This window comes from Erithacus rubecula (assembly GCF_903797595.1).
Source record: "Erithacus rubecula genome assembly, chromosome: 1".
Classification (NCBI taxonomy): domain Eukaryota; kingdom Metazoa; phylum Chordata; class Aves; order Passeriformes; family Muscicapidae; genus Erithacus; species Erithacus rubecula.
The window spans coordinates 68709739-68729945 of record NC_136658.1 but is presented as its reverse complement, the minus strand read 5'-3'; the positions used below and the strand labels follow the sequence as shown (position 1 = coordinate 68729945).

Sequence of the window (20207 nt, the reverse complement as noted above, 5' to 3'; positions counted from 1 at the left end):
ACTTACACTGCACTGAGTAATTCTAATCCCATGTTAAATTTATTTCATTACATATTCTGTACTGTCTGCAAAACCAAGAACTGGTTTGTGAGAAAGCATAATTGTCTAATTGTTGCCCCTGTGGAAAACAGAGAATAGCATCGTCTATCGGCTGCTGCAGCTGCTGGAATCCTACACCCCTTTATATCCATCCCTGTGATATAATTCTGACTTGCCATTACCCAGAATGGAGCCCCTTTTCCCTCAATATTCCTCCTGCATGAACTATTCTATGAGATTTGGGGAAATTAGACTGACTTCAAACATTGTGATGTGGATAATTTTTGAAGTGTGACTTTGCGTGCTGTTGATTTTGAGGTTCTGCTCCTGGGAACAATTTGATGAATGTTGCACTGGTAATAGGTATGCATATAGCTAATAAATAATGACTGTAGTTGCTGCTTGCAAGCCACAGTTTCATAGCAGCCTGTAATATTTAAATATATATTAGCTGTTAGTATTAATTACCATTACTATTGGTAGAAATATGCATATACACATACTTTTATGGCACAACCTTTGAATAACTTCATATATATTTGCCTTATTAGGAGTAAGTATACTTGCTATAATAATAATAATAATTATTATTATTATTATTACAATTATAATTATAATAATTTGCATCAATCTGTGATAAAGATATTTAGAAAATGAATTTTAAATTTCCTTGTATGTTATGAAATCATCACAGGGGCACAGACTCAAACTCAGTGTCACAGTAACCCTCTAAGTCACAACTGTTGCCAAAAAGCAGGTCTACAGAAATTACTATCAATACCAATAGGTTTATAACTTTGAAATTTCCTACTTTATTTTCTAACATGTATCAGAAAGCTATGAATGACAACAGTGGAAAAAGTAGAGCATCATAAGAACACAGAGTACAGCCTGATTACTGTCCTTACCAGTGGCTGTAACTTTCCTGATGGAGGGTGACCATTTGATGCAGTGTAAACATTACAAATCTGGTTTCCAAGGTGGGATTTGAGGAGAAAATAGTAGAAGAAATGTAGGTTGAGGGTTGAGAGAATTTTTCTGAAAATCTAGCAGCTCTGTTTCGTAGTTTCAAAACAGCAGAAGCAGGGGAGAGGAAAATGAGGAAAACATGAGAGATGAGAGAAAGCAGACATTAAATAGCAACCATTCACAGGCACATGAGTGGGGAGAAAAGGGACTTTCAGGCTAAAGTACCAAAAAGTAGGGTGGGATTAGGGTAGGGGGACTGGGAAAATGCTGCCCTTCAGACCTTCTCTTGTTCCCAATGTCATTCTAGCCTGGGAACACAGCAAAAAAGTCTCTAGGCCAGTGACTCATTTCATTGCAATCAGCAATACTGGAAAGAGCTGTCCTCCTGGGTCTCCACATCTATCTGGATTGGAGATTTCCATCAACATTACAAAACATGACACACAAAAACTTGTACATCTCCAGAGCTGATGTCAAATAGCTAATTTCATCACTGTTAGATAGACACAGAAACTAGATGTTCCATCAATAGGGAGCAGCTTTTCTTCCTGGACACTTGGGCTTCTTTCCCTGTCTGTAGTGATGTATTGGCACATGCTGGAGCTCATTATACTGCTTGTGGGTTTTGATGCAGTTTGGCAAATAGATAATCGCAATTCAGCATTTGTGACCATTTGTTCAGAATCATGGTGTCACCAACAATGCAGAATAAGGGCTTGCAAAAATTTAGGAAGTTGGTAAAACAGGCTTTTATTTCCAAGTTCCTCTGTCTGCATGAGAGGAGTCCAAGTGCACCCAACTCCACTCATTCATGTTTTTTGGTTCCAGAATTACAGCCCTGTCTGCCAGGACATGTTCCAGGCTTTCTTCTTTTTCAGTGGCTAGTCCCAGTGTACCACCAAGGCGAACCAGAGACTTCACAACCCATGACATGCAGAAACCCACTCTTCTTGCCATCAGAAAGGTAGTGACAGACTTTTCAGTCACACAAATCTCCTTTCATTGATAAGAGCTCATTTTAATTCCTATTGATTTGATGCAGAACCTAAACACTTCCTGCAGCCCAGGCTAGTCCAGACAGAATGATATTTCTCCATGCTTTAAATGAGTTCTCCTGGAAGAGCTCATAATAAGGAAAAATACACTGAGCTGCATTCACTGAGAGCCTTCAGCTGCTCTTTCTTCAAATTATTTCATCAAAACTAATGAAAAGTTGATCCAATTTCCTCTAGCTTCACTCACTTCACTTTATCCCTGAATAGCACTAAATCATCAGCAGAAATTGTTTTAAGTATTGACGTTTCTGGAGGGAAAAACAGTTTTACAGTGTTGTCACATTGTATTTGTGGGATAGGCATGAGTGATGTGTGCTGATGTGTGCAAGGCTGCCACAGGACAACATCCCTGGCTCCTCCTCCAGGTCTATGAGGTCCTGTCCCCTCATCCTTGCTCATCCACTACAGGACTTCATAGTCACCTCACACTCCAGAATGTTAATCCAAGAAAAAAGCTTCAGAGTTCCTTCTGTCCACAATCATGTCTCCCTATGCACTCAGTGAGGGATGCTTGTTAGGGCCCAATGCAAGACACAAAACCCCATAGATTTGAGGATAACAACATAGCACCATCAACAGGTCTCCAGTCTTGCACTGTCAGAGTTTCCAGTTTTGCAGCCCTGGGAAAAATTTGGCTTAATAGGTCTCTTGGGCTTTGATTTGGGAGTAGGCAGCTATGTTTGGTATTGTCAATACAGCCGTGGTTGTCAGAGCAGTCACAAAATGGTTGTTTCTAAATGGCAAGAACCAATGTTCCAAGATTAGCCTTCTGATATGAAATGGATTAAATTTTTCTCTATGCACAGGGGAAGCTGATGGGGGGTACTAGCAGAAAATTGTATTAAGGATGCCATATCGAAATGCTAGCAGCACATATATTTGCAAAAATCACAAGTGCATAACTTGATTTTGTGGACAAATTATGTAACTGTCTGCATTCCTGCTCAAACAGAGACTTCAATCATATACCTAAGCCCTGCTTTAAATTATTTGCATATGTATTTGTCTTTAGAGGCAGTCATACCACTGTGATAGGGAATATAAATGATGTTTTTAATTTTTATGGATTCCGGGTTCATTCAAATTGGACTTAGCTGCCTGCTCACATCTCAGCAGATATAAATTTTGCTGGCAGGAATAAACTCAGCTTAAAATTGTGTGATGTGAATTTGGTTTCTGCTTCTTTTTGCTCGTTGGTTTTTAAAAAAACAACAACAACTCACAGGGTGATCATTAGACATACATCTACATTAGTTATTAGCTCCAACTTTGAAGTTATCTGCAAGGACTCTCAGGTACATAGCAGACCTTTTACCCACATTACAGCTATCTACACAATATTCCTCATCAAAGTGGAGTTGTAATACAGCTTTATCAAGGATGCCTTTACCCTCTTTCTGGACAGGAGAGGAACTGGGAGAGGCATGGAAAGGTGAGTGATTGATGCTGATAGTCTCCTTGTGCTAAACACTATCCTTAGAGGTAAGTTCAGCAGATGTGGCAGAGGATGGCAGGGGAGACAAGGATGGCCCAGGCTCTGTCCTTCAGTGCATAGACTATATGAGACTGGTCTGGATGGGTGAGGAAAACCATGAGCCCTCTTGCAGGTCTCTGAGCCTGATCCTATTTTAGCCCTAGAAAGGAAGAGGAGGTCTCCTTCCCTAGACATAATAGGATTGGAGGTCAGGGGAGCAGCAGTCTCCACTGCAGACCTTATATGACTTTGTGAGCTTGAAAGAGACAGAAGCTTTTGTCCATGTAAGGACTTTTCCTTCCAGCCCTTGCAAAGGGTGAGTGGCCAATAATAGGAGAAAATAAATGATGGCAGGAGAGTAGGGGGCAGATCCAGTCCTCTTTCCTTCCCTGGAAAGCTCAGGCAGCTCCTACAGCTGGGAGGTGAGTCATATACTGCACTTCCATTTTGACTGTCATGTCTTTTCTAAGGATGCTTTGTATCACTACTGCTCAGTAGTGGAGCCTTAATCTCTCCGTTAAACTCAAGCCCAATGTGTGTGTCTGGTTAATAAGCAAGATTTCTAAAAGCTGAAGAACTGGCACTCATTGAGATGACTAGTTCCTAAAGTAAGGTTGAGAAAACAGGTTTACCACTCAGCCCTGGGTGTATTAGCCCAAGGAACTATTAACATTTATTTACTACTGTTGAATCCCTATGAGAAGATTAGGTTATCACTTCATACAGATTAATCAATTACTTTGCTTCAATCTACACACGTCAGATTTCATTACATTCTCATATAGTTTACATCAATGATTATTTGAAGGAGAAAAGTACCAAAGATAACAGAAGAAGTGTATGTTGCTGTGTGCAATGGAATTTTATACTGAATGCCACCGTATTATTATAATGAAACTGAAATATCAGTATTACACTGCCTTCCTTTTTTATACAAACAGAAACTCAAATGTAAATCCACTTAAAATTTAGTACAAAAGGTGGCCACTGGGAAAGGAAAGCAGAATAAAAGAAAGAAAAACTTATACACTATTTTCTAAATGTTTTTAAATCTGTAAATGATATTTGTCTGAATCATGGTCAGTCAATATCACAGCAGATGGTGTCTGACAATTTCAATCCTGTTACAAACAGTATGGCCAAAAACATTCAGTATTGCACAAAATCTAGCACACAGGGATAGTTGCTCCTAAAGCCTTAGTTATCGTCTCACTTTTGTCACATAAATTATTTTTGAGACCACAGGGCAGAAATTAGCAACTTAAGTTCATGGACTTTCTGCGCCATGAAACAAAGTAATTTTATTGACTGTTTGCCCACAGTAAAGAACCATAATAATTCTGAAAGCAACACCATAAATAAAAGAGAGATGGTAAAATAGTGTCAAGAGCCAAAAGTAGATCAATGTACTTAGAACTTCAATATTGATCAAAGGACAAGACATCAGATTTCACTGGTTTTTAGCAAGTCAGAAGAGTAGAGCGATCAAATTATTATCTAGATAAAAGAAGCACGCTTTGTAACACTGCAAACCACAGGAAAATAGATACTCATCTGCACATTAGCACTGTGCAGCTTTCCTGAGCCACTAAGCAAGCAAGCAGCCCACATCCCCAAGGAATGCTGTCTGCTCACATAGCTGAGGAAGACTCAGGCATATTCCCAGTTAGCTTATTGCTAACAAGAGTTAAAGAGATCCTGCTGTCATTGCACATCACTGAGGACCTTAAAACTGGAAGTAGATAGCTAGCAGCTGATAATTTAATAGGGATTCCTGAGCAGTGCCTGGAACTTCTCTAGGAGGGAGGCTCAGCTTACAGGTCATCCTGTCAATCACTTTTACCCTAAAATAAAGGAGCAGCCAGAGTAAATAACCATGTTGATTGGGCATAATGGCACTGATTTCATAAACTGCAATATCCCAGAAAGAAGGTACTGAATATATCTGTGGAATTCTGAGATGGGAGATATTATAGCACATGCTTAATACTGAAAACCCTTTCATACACACTTGTTCAGAAAAGGACATTCAAAGGTAAATGAAGGCTCCCTAAGAAAATCTTCATTGTTGGAAATCTAGTGTCATTAATATGACTCTACTCTAAGCAAACAAAACGAGAAATTATTAAACCTTCAATTAAGCACTGTCAGATATATTTTAATTATGTGAAAGCACTACCATGCAAGATGAATTGTTAAACAACTAAGAGAAACAGTGGATAAAGGAAATTTATTTAATATAGAGTATTATGAAATCACAGATGTTTCAGTCAAGAGTAATATGCCATGTATGAGATGGTCATATGCTTTCCTGTCACTGCTAAGTGCTGTTTTTACTTTCGTATGCCATACCTGAGGTTGCACAGTAATGCCAACAGACCCCAGAGGGCCCTTAAAATGACTACAGACCACTTTGCAGGAGGGCTGGTAGCCCCCATAAGACAGGATGACACATCCCATTCCAGCTTGACTCCTTTTGCTTTTTAAAGCTGCTCTAACTTATCTCTGCAGTTTGCAGGGAACTGTCAAAATTCAGCAGACAGAAAGCCCTCAGGCTAAAGAAATACTTTCTCCCATCAAATTGAATTTAACTTTGTTTGAGTTATAAACTATTAAAAACCACAAGATCCCCATTAAAGCTTGAAAACCTGAAGAAAAATTATTTCCGGCAAAGTGACAAAACAGGTTTAAAAGGAGGGAGAGAAGAGGATTTATTGGTTTATTGCACTGCCAAGGAGCACACTGGGTTCTGGGAGACACCAAACCATGGGGACCTGTGTTAGGTCTGGCTGCTCTGGTCATACCTCTCCTTAAAGTCTCCTCTGGCCAACATCTGGCACAGCAGCTGGAGCACTGCACCATTGTGCCAGCAAGGCTAAGAGCTACATGACAACCTGCTCCTGAGGAGGTAAATGTTAAGCTTCCAAAGATTTCTTTTAAGGTTTTCTTAAAAAAAAAAAAAAAAAAGAAAAAAAAAAAGGTAAAATTTAAACTTATAACCATCTTGAACAATCTTGGCTCTCTAATTAATTCACCACATCTATCATGATATAGTCTACTTTTATTCCTCTGTGCTATTTTTCCCTTGTTGTGATCCAATTCATCCCACATACTGTAATGATATTCCTTGCAGAGGGGAAAGAATAGTGATAGCACATGCAGCCATGATATGATTTTTCCTTCACTTACTGTGCCCTTGTAATGCAATGCTGATCAGGTCTTTTTCCCCCCACTACAACACACACGAAATATTGATGAATAACTATGCATTAGATTAATTTTATAATTTCTGACCATTTTTTCCCTAACTTCCTGGTTTTTATGTGTCACAGAGTCATTCTGTTTAATTTGGTTTTGTTTATAAACTTCCTTACAGTCAGAAAAACTATTGTGTCATTTAATCAATGCCCCCAGCACCACAAAAATTTTATTGTTATTACATTTCTCTTACTAATAATAAATTTTAAAATGTTGCAATAATCTTAAGTGGTGAGCTAACAGTACTTTTGTTGTAAGATTACTTCCTCTTTGAGATTTTACTAATGGAAATTTTTGCCTGACAAAAATAGTTTAATTATTTTTTTTTTTTATTCACATTTCTGCCTTACAATTCCATGCCTTTGTTTCTGTCTTTTTTAAAGCACCTTCACCAGGTTCACTGCTTATAATAATCAAAATCTGGCAGGTAGTAAAGTTTCCAGTTAATCAGCATATACACAAGTTAAAGCTTTAATTTAATTTTAAAGCTTTTCATTGAGCTTCTCAAACATTTTCTCCCAAGTAGCAGGCATTTTGACAGTGATGTTGCAGGGGCTCAGACACTGCTAAGTTCTAATGAACAATTAATCTGGGCTGTATAATTTAGCTTCAGAGTATGCAAAAATCAGAATTCAGCAACAACTGAGCACTACTGCAACCTGCTACAAAAAAAAAGTTTAAAAAATAAAGACAGATGGAAGATTGTTATAGGTAATTTTAAGATAGCTAGTGAGCCCTTATTTTAAGATTTTTTTAACCCTTTCCATTCTTGTGTTAGTGAAAGGAAGATAAGTCAATTATGAAACCTGGCAAGAACAACAGTCATGTAACTCTTAGAATAGTATAAGAGCTCTATAAGTAGTAGTTTCAGAATAGAATTCAGCATCATAAAATATAGCTTTTACATTAAAATTTTGAAAAAGGTTGTGGAATTCCTGCCCCACTGGAGGTATTCAAGAACCACTTGCCTGCAATCCTGGGTAACATCCTTTAGGATGAGCAGGGAAGTTGGACCAGAGGACCCACTGTGGTCCCTTCCCACCTGACCCATCCCGTGGACACAACCACAGGACCTCCAAAAAGGAAATCTCTGTTGCTCTAATATGAGCAACTTGAAATTGAGAAATCACAGACAAGGCTTCATGTTTGAACCTTTAGAGAACCTTTATGGCATTTATACCCAAAACATCCCTTCACTTACAGCTCAGACAGATTGCAGATTCACACTAGTGAGAAACCCATAGAAAGACTAGTTAAGAGCAACAGCTGCCCTATGTGGATTTCAGATGTTTTACTGCAAAGGTTTAGTACACAGTGTGTTCACAGTAGAGCTTTGAGCCTGGGAATAAACCCTTTTACTTGTAGAAGTGAAAGGTCCTTGGCAGATGTCTTACCAGAAACTGGGTATTTGCACACAATTTCTTCAGCTTATGAGGACAGAAGGACTCCAGCCCCATCGAGCTCAGTACCCTGAGTGTCAGCCTGTCCTTGGTTGATGAGGAAGCTGGAGCCAGAGAAAGTGATGGGCTCCCTCCACATTCAACCTCCAGGCAAAGAATTTTAGAGACAACTGGGGTGGAAGATGACATGAAGAAGAAAAATTTGAAAAATTGCTTCACAATTTTTCTGTCAAATCAAGAAACTCATCAAAAAGTTAGGAAGAACTGAGGGAATTATTACTCCATGGGGGATGTTGTACTACTGGAATGGAATTGTCTATTCCTAAAGATGGCTCTCATTCCTCCAAACCACACAGGTGTCTGAGGGGAGTGCCTGTGGGCATGATCTCAAACCTCAGTTTAAATCTACAAGGACATTTAAAACCAAAGGACATAGCACTTCCTAAAAAATTGTTTACAAAAATTATTCCACCTTCCACAGTAATGCAAAAAGCAAGGAACTGCAGCTGAATTTATACCACACATGCAACTTTTCATATCTGAAGGAACATTATGCACAATGTTCCTCAAAAGCAGAGTTAACCGCTGCCTGTATCAAGAAATGAGTGACTGGAGTGACTAGTTATATCAAATGTACATTGACTGCACATTGATTTGGAAGTAGTTGATGACACTGCTTTGTCATGTGGCTGATGACACAGTAGAGATCGTGATAACAGCATTTTATCAATTAATCAAGATATAGTCCTTAAGCTGAATCAGAGGAACAAGCATTCCTAGAATTAGTATAGAAGTGACTTTGCATGGTTCAGTAGAGAAAGCAATAGCTCCCATAAGGCTTAATGTAGACACATTTTCTTAATTGCTTGTCGGCATGTAAATGATCATAATAAGCTCCTAACACGAGAAAAAGAAAACTTTTGAAACATTAGGCAAATAAAAGAAAACAGCCACCAGAGATCTCTACCATATATTGCATACCATTTTTTAAGCAGGTCACTCTAATTTGACAACAAAATGAATTCTATTATTCCGAGTTTTCCATAAAATGTTTTATCTTCATAAGACAAAAACTTCAGGCATCCTTCACAAAATATTAATTTGCCCTTCAATCAAGAAATATTTTAAAGCCACTGTAGAAAATGGCAAACCTTTTTCTATGGGCACTGATGATGCAAACCATGGATATACAAAAATGTTTATGATAAACTGTCACTGCATGATCAACATGGCAATATTCCATTATATTCAAGGCACCGTTAGAACTGCAAGAAATGCTTGTAAATGCATTGTGTGTACTGCAGTCAGCTAGCTTCAATTTGGCCATACATCATCTCTGACAACATTATGACTCTACTGCTAATGATGACTTTGGGATACACCTTTCTGCCCACAGATAAATGGAGAAGGACAACAAATGGCTTCTTGCCAATTGCCTTCATCTATACAAAACAGAAAAGCACTCAAAAGATAAATCAACAGATAAAATTGTGGACTGTATAGCAATGATTTTGACCTTTTTTTCTGGAATTCCAAGTTTCAAAACTACTAAGATCCTAAATTTGGTCAGTCTGAAGCAGTGAGGAAGGGTAGTCTGCGCTATGGATCTTTCCATGTCTTGTGATTAACAAAATATTAAAAAGGTTTTCTATTAAGAGGAGTTCCTACAGAATGGTGGGGATTTCTGCCCTGAAACATTTAAGTTGTTTTAAGATATTATGTTTTGGGAAGAAGAAGACATATTTTTGGTGGCTTTTACTTCTCTTAAAAAAAGATGAATACTTCTTACAACACTTCCAAAATTAGAATACTCCATATATGATGAAGTTTATGAACTCACAGAAAAGTCACATATAATAGGAAAAACATCAGGTTTGTTGACCAAGAATGTCGTTCCTATTTAAAAGTATGAACATGACAAAGCAGGTAAAAGAGGAAGTAAAACATTACTTAAGAGATGTAAAATCCATATAAATTTCTCTTTGAATTGATGAACAACAGTATATCATCTTAATCTATTCACTTTCTTGAAAAAATACAATTACTTTTTAAGGAAGACATAAAGATTCCTGAAAGGTTGAAATTGGACAAACAGCTGGATCATAGAAATATATATGTGTAAAAAAAAATTGTGTACTGAACAATTCAGTAGGATATTTATACATATTTCAGGAATTTCACATTAGAAAACAGGTAATATTAAGCCTTAAAATCTTGTTTCAGTTTATTAAACCGTATAGGTTAAGAATCACTTTATTATGTCCAGCTTAACCTATACCCAGACTAGTTCTTTCAATTTTGAGAGGATTGTTTCAGTGAGCTAGTTTCTTTCTAGTTCTTAGATATCCATTGCATAAAGTTGTTTGCTCTACTCTGTTCTTCATTTTTACTATCAGTAAGTGTTTCACTAAGACATCTTCTCGATCAGAAACATTATCTGTAGCATCAACAACTTTTTAAAGAAATCCCATTTATTTACTTCTCTCTGTAATGTATCCATATTAGCTTTTCACTGCATATGGAGAAAACCAGGAGCTTTTTTGGTGACAGATTCTATGCAATGTACTTGGACAGTTAATGGAATGTGAAGCATGTGGGCATAAAAGCAAACAAAACAAACACACTTAACATGTGTGTTTGTTTTGCCAGCAGGTGGTTTGAGAAAATGCATGCTCATTTCAAGTGCATAAATTCATGTGGTTTTGTGCAACAAGTTTTCAAGTGCAAAAATTCATGTGGTTTTGTGCAACAAGTTTTAATCCTTGTTTACAGGTGTGGAGCTTCACATTTGCCTGTAACACTATGGTATAGTTACTGTTTACACTGTAATGGACACATAGCTGCAGAAAGGAGAGGATAAAGCAGTGATATTTGTTGTAAAAAATAAAACAAAAGCACCAAATAAGATAATTTTAATTTTCTTTACTTCCCTGTTTATTTTTCCATTAATACATGTTAGCACATTTCTTGCATATAAAGAAAAATATATATGTTTCTTTGGAATAAAAATGAATAAATGAAAGAACCTAACTTGGATTTCAAATTTCCGTTCCTCCGAAGGTGTTTGCAAACTCCACTCATGTAAAAGCTCCATCTCTGACTGCTCAGGGCCCAGTGCTCTGATAGGAGTAAGGATCACAGCCAGGTTGGTGAGGGGAGGCTTTTCTGCCTGCCTCTCTGCAGATGCCACAGGACTCCAGCAAAAGTGGCAAGAACAGGTACTCCCTGTAGTCATCCTTTATGAGAGACCTAACTTGATGGCAGATCCCTGGCAACAGATTTTCTATTATGCCTTTTATTCAGCAAAACAGCTCTGGTACTAAACCTCTTCTTACAGCTGGCTTAACTTTGTGAGAACTCTGCCAGGGAGCAAAATTATCCTATTTGACAGAGCAAGATCCCCAAGGAGAACTGGAGTACATGCATGGAGGGAAGTGATTAGAACTCCTGTTTCAAAGCTCTCTACAAAAAGAGAGAGGGATTCTCTATTTGTAGTTGTAGGCTTTTTTCCTCCCCACAGAAAAAGAAAATGTGAAATGCATCCCCAAAGCCTGACAGTAACTACATTTTGGTTTACAGAGAGGCAGGTAGAAGATCTGTGACTTCACTTGAAGCTAAGGCCACGTTTTTTCTGTGCAGCTGTGATTTGGAAAAACAATACCTCCCAGAACTTGCAATGCGGTTTGTTGTTCCCTGTGCATGTTCACTGAGATTAATTCCAACAGAATTGAGTGATTTCATCTAAAGGTTTCTAGCTAGTTGCACCCCAAACTTATCCTATTATAATTTAGGAAGTGCTGTCAGCCAAAGAACAATTGATAGGTAGAATGAAGGGCTACAAACAGTCAGGGGAGTGATGGTGTAGGTTAAGAGATTGAAGCAGGTGTGAGAAGCCAAGTTATCATCCAACAACAGAAAAATACCCTATTCTTGGTTTCACACTCAAAAGCAAAATGAAGAGTACTTGCAACAGTGTGATTCACCATCCTCTAATGGAGACAAAAGAAGAGAAAAAAAGTAATATAAAAGTTGGCAGAGGAAAAGCAGCTGCTGAGGTAAGCACTCCTAGCCTCAAATGAAAAACTGGAAAAATTATAAGTGCTCAGAACAAAGAACCTGTGACATCAGGACCAGAAAGCTGAATGCACACAACGCCTGTGGCTTGGTACTTGTGCCCCTTGGCACTCCATCTACCCCAGGTATCCTCTGCTCCCTGGACAAGAGAGAACTCAGGTGATATTAGAAAGGAGTATTTATCACTGCTTAGTTTTGTGCAATTTTGTTTGTTCCAGTAAGTTTCTCCATTTGATTTGTACTATCTCTACCTTCACCACCAACCTTTTGATTAGTTGCTGTCTGGGTTTATCCCTTCAACCACAACCATGGCAGTGAGCAGAGAAAAAAGGGTGAGGGACCAGAAGAGGAAAAACTTAGGTGAGGGCAGAGTTTCTTTCTAAAATGAAAAGTTGAAGGTGAGAAAACAGTAATTGTAGCACAGTGTTGAGGCAGTGGAGTGTAGTTTTAAGTGCAAATTAAAGTTCAGAGGAAAGTGTAACTCTGAATGTGGGGTTGATGCCAATTAAATAGAAATGCAGCCTGAAACTCTCTTCAGAAGAAACAACTGTTCCACAGCTCTGTCACTACAGTCTGTTTCCTTCACTAGAAGATGCCTTTCCCATTAAAAAAGCCACACTGCCTTGTTCTCATCTCAAAATAACTCAAAATTTTCTTCCTTTGGTTATGACTGTTCAGTTCCTTGTCATGGCAGGAAACCGAGTTAAACTGAGTTGCTGTTATAATTTTCTGGAGTCCATTTGAGGTCTATGCAAGCTCATTGGGGAGAAATATACAGAGCTCCATGGGGTATTAGTATGGACTCTGTGGGTAATATCCCCTCTTCTCCATACCTATCCTAAAACAGTGCCAGAAACAGCCAAGAACACTACCAGTACTTACTACTATTGAACTTACAACTTCGATTTCTCAAGTAATTTATGGATAATGGAAATGCTTTTAACAGCTCCAAAATCCAGCCTCCAAAATTATCACTGCCATTTTTGACCATATGTGTCCTAAATATAACTTGTTTTCTTCTATGAAAACTATGATTAGGAGACTCAGTGAGCCCTATATTTTTAAAATTACTCCACAATTATTCCCCTCAGTTTGCTACTTTGCAGCTCTTACTGTTTCCCATGGCACACATCTCCATTCCCTATCAAAGGACTTTGTTATATCTTTGCCTTTTAAGACCTTGACTGGATATTGCATCAGGATATACAGCCAGGTAGAACCAGGGAGCAGTTTGTAAACAGACCAGTTTTTGGTCTATTTACCACTCTGTCACTGTCTCTGTTAACAAAGGAAGGACATTACAGAAAAAAAAAAATCTTGGGAGGTTATAGTAGGTTAGAAAGGGACTATGAGTAAAGAACATGCTGCAAGAAACTTTGTGTGATGTACAGAGGCTTCATAAGTGGAAAAGGATGACTTTTTTCTGCCCTGTTTTTCTGCCCTTCTCACAGCACTGTTGAGAACCTGCCTGGAGTATAAACTTGTAAAAAATATGACGATCACAGAAAAAAGTAACTCTTTTTCTGAGAGCTTTAGAAAACATAGTGATGAGAAATTATTTTCAAGAATTTTGTTGCTTCTATCTAGAAAAGGGAGACTTAAAGAAAAACAGAGGTCAAATGTTTTCCACATCTTCTAAAATAAACAGTTTTCATAAAGGACTGCAATCAATGGTTTCATTTTGCACCGGGCATGGAATGGAAGGTTCTTTGCCACAAAAGATAAATAATCAAATATAAGAGGAAAAACACTTTGCAAAGGTAGTGATATGGTGAAACACGGATATTTGGAATATATGGCACTTTCAATGCAGGGCCAAGAACATTAATTTAATCTTCCCCACAGAAGGAAGGTGGCTAAAAGGACCTGTTCAAGATCTTTATGGGATTAATATTTTCTTTAGTTTGTGCACAACATAAATTCTACACACCCAGCTTTCCGAGTTTCCCACCAAGCTGGCCACAGCCAATTGAAAAATGTTACTGTCATCACCAGAAACTCCTAGAAAGATTTAATTCCTCAAAAATCTGTTGGTATTATCTGACAAGTAGACAATTTCCCTAGTAGTGAAGTCCTCCCTTTCATGGTTCTTCTTCTTTTGCTGGTAATGTTTCATGCTAGTCTAATACGAATAGTACATATTGAAAATAATGACATTTTTCTCCTCATTTCTGCTTATAGAAATTTGTTGTCTTCATAGAACTCAAGCACCTTTTGTTTTGTTTTATACTGTATATAATATAATTATATTATCTCTATAAACCATATGTTAAGCTGATTTTTACAATGGAACAGCTGCCTTGGATTTGATGGGATGGATCAGAGAGCTCTCAAGAGTACTTACTCTAAAATCACGGGAGCAGGTTTGCATTGCTCTGACACAGCCCCCAGTGAATGTGCAGCAAGCACACACCTACTCATGATGTGATATGAACCAGGTGTTAAGAGGAAAACAGGATGGGCATTTGAATGGGGAGGTGTTGTTTCAGTGGCTGAGATTGAAAAGAAATTATTTTTAAACAGGAGGTGTTGATTGCTGCTTCAGTCCCAGGCTAGATTTCAACAAAATTGTGTCATATGCACAGTATTTTCCTACCTTAGGCTTCTGATTTAAAAGAAGATTAAATGAAAAAATAATGTGTAATGTTCTCCTAATGATTTATCTTGTAAAGCTGGTACCCAGACTCAGCTGAGATCTATAGTCACCATCTTAAACCCCTTATCACCTATAGTGTTCACACATAAATGATATTTCCTCCAGTCTCATAAATTCTAATTAGCTTTAACTCTGATGCCTTACAGTTTTTGAGGTCATATAATCTCACATTGCTGCAGGATCCCTCAAGAAGGAAAGTAGAGCATTGGAATGATAGTCTGATATAATGTTAATAACCTACAAGCATTGTGTTCAGATCTGATATCCTTAATTTAAAAAATTACAGTTGTCCCATTTGGAAGTTCCTAGGTAAAAACAGGAGAGACAAAAGTAAAACATTTACGAAATGTTGTGATGACTACCCTTAAGAAAAATTCATATCACAAATGTATTTTGTACTAGTGTAGTTCACCACAGAGAAATTCAGGAGTTGATATCTGAATTACACCCTTAGTGGTTTTAACTGGAAAAGTGCTGAAGGGTTTACTGCATTGCTGGAATGACATGTTGTCTGCAGTCTGGGGAACTCACTTTTCCTTGAGTTACTGTTTGGTCTTCCTTTATCTAATTCTGCCTTTAAAGATACAAAAGGCACTTGCTTCTCACATTTTACAGTTTGTGCCATTAAAGACAATGATCTGGCATGCTCTGTGCTTTCTTCCCTTCTGTTCTAGGCTTGACCTTATTATCCTCAGCCTTCATGGCATGGGGATAAAAACAACTTTGTATTTCCTGCTGGCAAACCCTTGTGCTTTTTTTCACCTATGCAGACTTACTCTGTTCCTCAGACAGGCTTTTCGAGTGCTACCTTGGAAACTCAATTGGAATTTCCCTGGGCTAAACCCAGTTTCACTTTGACTGTATATTCCCAAATATATTTTGCAGCATTACAGCACTCTGACTGTCTCCTTTACTCAAAGAGAGACCTATCCTGTGTCAACAACAATAACATCTAATTTCACTACTGTAACTTAAAGCTAGTCTGCTGCACTGAAGCAAACTCCCCAGAACGATTTAGTGTTCTTTCAGACATGTAGAGTGCTATATACACAAATAATGATGTGGACATGTTAAGCTGGTTTTAAAAGCATCCTTTCCATAGGAAGTGTTGACCAAAAATTTAAGAACCAATATATTTTTCCTTATATAAGCAAAACCTATAATGCATGGATTCTTTGCCATCACCTTCCTCACTACTTGTTTTTCTCCATTTCCTCTCTCTTTCTTTCTGCTGGAAATAAAGTAGGAAAAAGAGTGACTAGGAAGCAGTGGAGTGAATGGGGCAATTTCTCAAATTTTCCTCCTAAAGAGTCTTGTTCTCTCTTTCCTTGCTCTCCCTTCCTCTGTCTATCACATGCACAGTTTTAAAATAGAAAGGAAAAAGCAAAAGAAGTCTTGAATCTTTTCTTTTTAATCGTCCCTCTCCCTTACCAGTAAGAAGGGGAATAAACCAATGAGATGCACAAAAGAATGAAGGGATCTTCCATATTTTCAAGACAATCTATTCCAAAATCTTCCCAAATTAAATCAGCTTATTCAATTCTGAACATGGATATCTGTAAGATGACAAGAGACAGTAGTTTTCTTTTAATTAAAGTGAGCAACTTGAGATGTTCTTTTATGCCTGAAGCTTGACTTTCATATTCATTAAAGATCTTCCCCTTCCAAAGGTGACAGAGAAACAGCAGCTGTGGACAGTTTAGTAGCAGCTGAATCTGCATTAATGCTTTCTGCAGGAATACCCCTGTATTAAATATTCATGGAGTTTTTACCCTCTGCCTATCTCTCTTCCCAAATTTAATTTGCCTTCAGCCTTTTGCAGCACGACACATCTTCCCAAGGAACTCACCTCTGTATTTCAGAGGGATATTTGGCTTCCCTGCATGCACAGAAATTGCATCTCCTCTGCTGAATCAGAAGATGCTCAGACCTGTGTGTGAACTGGATTTGTTCTGATTCAGTGGCTGCTCTGTGAAAGCTTCCTAAGCCATGGAAGAGAAAGGATCAACAGAGTCCATCTTCAGGAGAGCAGGGCAGAAATTCAACCCCATTGCTCTCAGGATGGGTGGCTAACACAGCCACCTGCTTGTGGCCACATTACAAAGCAGGGAATATTCTGGGCTCCACACAGCTCCTGCCATCCTTTTCTCTAGGAAACCTGTATCTATGCCAGACACCCACAGCACCAGACAAGCACATGATGGAGACATGCAGCTCAAAAACACTGAGCAGTGAGCTCTGGATATTTATGATCCCCACTGATGCAGCATCTCAGTGTTGGGCTGTGCAGGCACAGCACACAGCTGGGTGGATGACAGAGGGAGGTTTGTGCTGTCGGGCTAAAGGCAAACATACAGTTTGGGGTCACATCTGTACTTCCCCCAAAACATCCCACAGGATGGCACCTGCTATCTCCCTGCCAAAACACAGGCATATGTTCTGTTAGCCAGTGTCAGCAAACTGTATAGTGATGGCCACATTTCTCCTTACACAAGCAGAGGACTTTATCACAGTAAATGACTATAGTACTAAAGGAAATGTCATGAATTGGCTAAACTCCTCTGAAGAATTAGATCTGAGTTTCCACTTCTCCTCCTTCTTGGAGAGAAAAATTGAAAACTAATGCTGTTTCTTTAGCTGCAACAGAAAACAGAACTGAGGAAATTATTCTGGAAATTGAGAGGTTTTCCTTCCTTATAACATTATAGCAAACTTTCTCAAACTGGAAAAGTTACAATGAAAATGCAACATCTGCTTGCTCTGCTATAAGGAACAGTAATTCCTCCCACGAGAGGACAACAGCACTCCAAGAACTTTTTCTGTCCTAGATACAGAGTTTCAGCTATCACCTGGCAGCAGTGATATATTCAGGAATATATTCAGGAATCTTTGCTGGAAGGGAGAGAAAAGAGAAAGCACCTACAATTCTCATGAGATGCTCTTGACACATGTTGCAAGGAATTAACAAGAAATTATTTGATCCCACAGCTTCTCTGCTCCAGTTAAGCAGTCTGTGGTTTCCAAGAACTAGTGAGACTGCATGTCTGGAGGATTGTTCTTTTCTTTACATTTATTTTCAAGTTTACAAGTCTCAAGAATTTTTTCAGCAACCTGCCTTAGACCCATATCAAGGGGAATATCTTCTGCTCAATAAATATGATCTGGTTCCAGCCACCAGGGCACAAGACTAGGGCCTAAGGCTGAGCAGGTCAGAGAGGAACAGCCACCCTCAAACCCCAACACCAGTGCAGCATTTCTTGGGAGTGGAGCAGCACCAGGCAAGTCTGAGGTGTCCTGGGCCTGGTGACAGCCAGAGAAATGGCTGCAATTACCTGCCTGCTCTTCCAAGTTGTCTCTAGCACAGCTTTGAGCATCACCTGGATCTGTGATCTGACCATTCAGTGAGTGAATTAATTTCTTTATGAGTCAGAATTGAACAACTGTTGACAGAAGCAGGTACAGAAGCAGGTATGAGTATCTATCAGCTGAGCTCTGAAGTAAAAACTTCAGTCACAGAAAGAGAGATTTCATAGCATCTTCCTAAGAGTCCTGGTATTGATCAGTGTCTGCAAGCTGCACCTCTGGTAGTTTCCTTTTGTATGCGTGAATTCCTAATTTAGATATCTCATAGAATGCAAGATTGGGGTCTTATTGTTTTATGGTCTATTAGGACAGAAGACTACTTCAGTTCCACAGGCAAAGGAAGAAATCCTTTACAAAGAAAGAGTAAAAAGTCCCCCAAGCCACTCATTTCAAAGTCTGTCACTGAGAAATATTTTTCATACATATATTTATGCAGTATGTGCAAACATACTATACTCAGAATCTAATAAGAAGTAGAGTACTAATTTGGTATGCAACTAGGAAATATTAAATAAAGTTTTCAAAACTTCATCAAATTCAATGTTTGAAGAGACTTGCCTTACTTATTGGTTAAATTCTAGTCCGTCCATCCTGTTTGTTAGACTTCAGTTACCTGTTTTCTTTAAGCAAAATTTACTCAGTGATTAGACAAATAAGTGTTTATTTTGTTTTCCCTGCAATTTCCCAGCTTTACCAAAACTGTCTTCTCTCAGATACTTCTCTCAGTCATATTCTACATACCTGTACAGGTTATTGTGTAAAACATATCCAACAAAGAAGTGTTCCCTCTATAAAAATATAAAATAAAATATGTAAACTCCAAGCTGAGCCAACTCAACCTCCTTTATACCTTTGATTTCACCTATAAAACACCAGTACCTTGGCTGTGACCTTTGCTCTGACTCTGTGTATGACTCAAAGAGTGCCCATAACAGCCCAGCTGGTGTGTAATTTCTAAAAGTTAATGTAGCAAAAACTATGGAAAGATTATATGCTGCACAATAAATGTTCTCTTAACTTTAAGAGACATTGCAGTTGCTCAACATTATTCAAAGTGTGAACCAGCACAGAGTAGGTAAGAATTATTTTTGTTTTTACCAACACTTGAAGCTCCAAATTATGTTGAGTGCAGCTAAATCTGGGCTAGTTCTTTACATAGGGAACAACATATTGTTGCAGAGGAGTGCCCATATTTATTATCACCTCTTGACACAGATTTAAAATGTCTGCTTATAAAATGTTTTCTAGTTTTCCGTTTAAAAAAAATGTCCTTGTTTCTTATCAGTCTGTTCCATTTCTCTCTGGAAAAGAAATTATATTTATTTTCCGAAAGTTATGTCTGTTTTACCCATCACAATAATCAGTAAGCTATTTTCCTGTCTTTATCCTGATCTATGAGATTTTCCACACAATTTTCTCTCCCAGTCCTTGTCAGGAGGGGGACAAATTGCTCAGTTGGACTTGGGAATTTGACATGTAGCCAGCAGAATGTCTGCTGGAGACTCTGTCTCCTCTCAGAAGTAAGGTGATCATCACCATACACCTGCTCAGAAGCAATTAATCCCTTCAGGTGATGGCCAAGGTGATCATGCAAGTACTTGCAAGTGTAGATGAGCCCATCAAGGAGCTACATGGAAATAGCCAAGTTTATCATTTATTCTGAGCTGAACACTCAATTCCCAGTTTACCTCAAAGGCAGAAACTCTGTTTCAGTTCACCCTTTATTCAATAAAAGTTATTTTGCTTTTCTGTCAAGTGCAGCAAATTATTTAAGCCTCAACTTTAGTGGAAGGGCAATTTAATTAATTCACATTCTTTTAATTGGATTTGGGTGAATCAACTTTTCTGAAACTCAGAAAAGGGGGGTTATTGGCTTAACTTTACAGATGCTGTTCTTACATTTCAGCTAGCACCAGAAG

General features: G+C 38.3%; 1 long non-coding RNA gene across 1 annotated transcript in view; it reads right to left on the bottom strand.

The window, feature by feature from the left end:
• LOC306802778 overlaps positions 1–20207 on the bottom strand; it is an 80186-nt gene that overhangs the window by 45188 nt on the left and 14791 nt on the right. Inside the window, exon 3 of the long non-coding RNA XR_013774469.1 lies at positions 16123–16156. This is a non-coding gene — a long non-coding RNA (uncharacterized lncRNA). The remainder of the gene's footprint in view (positions 1–16122; positions 16157–20207) is intronic.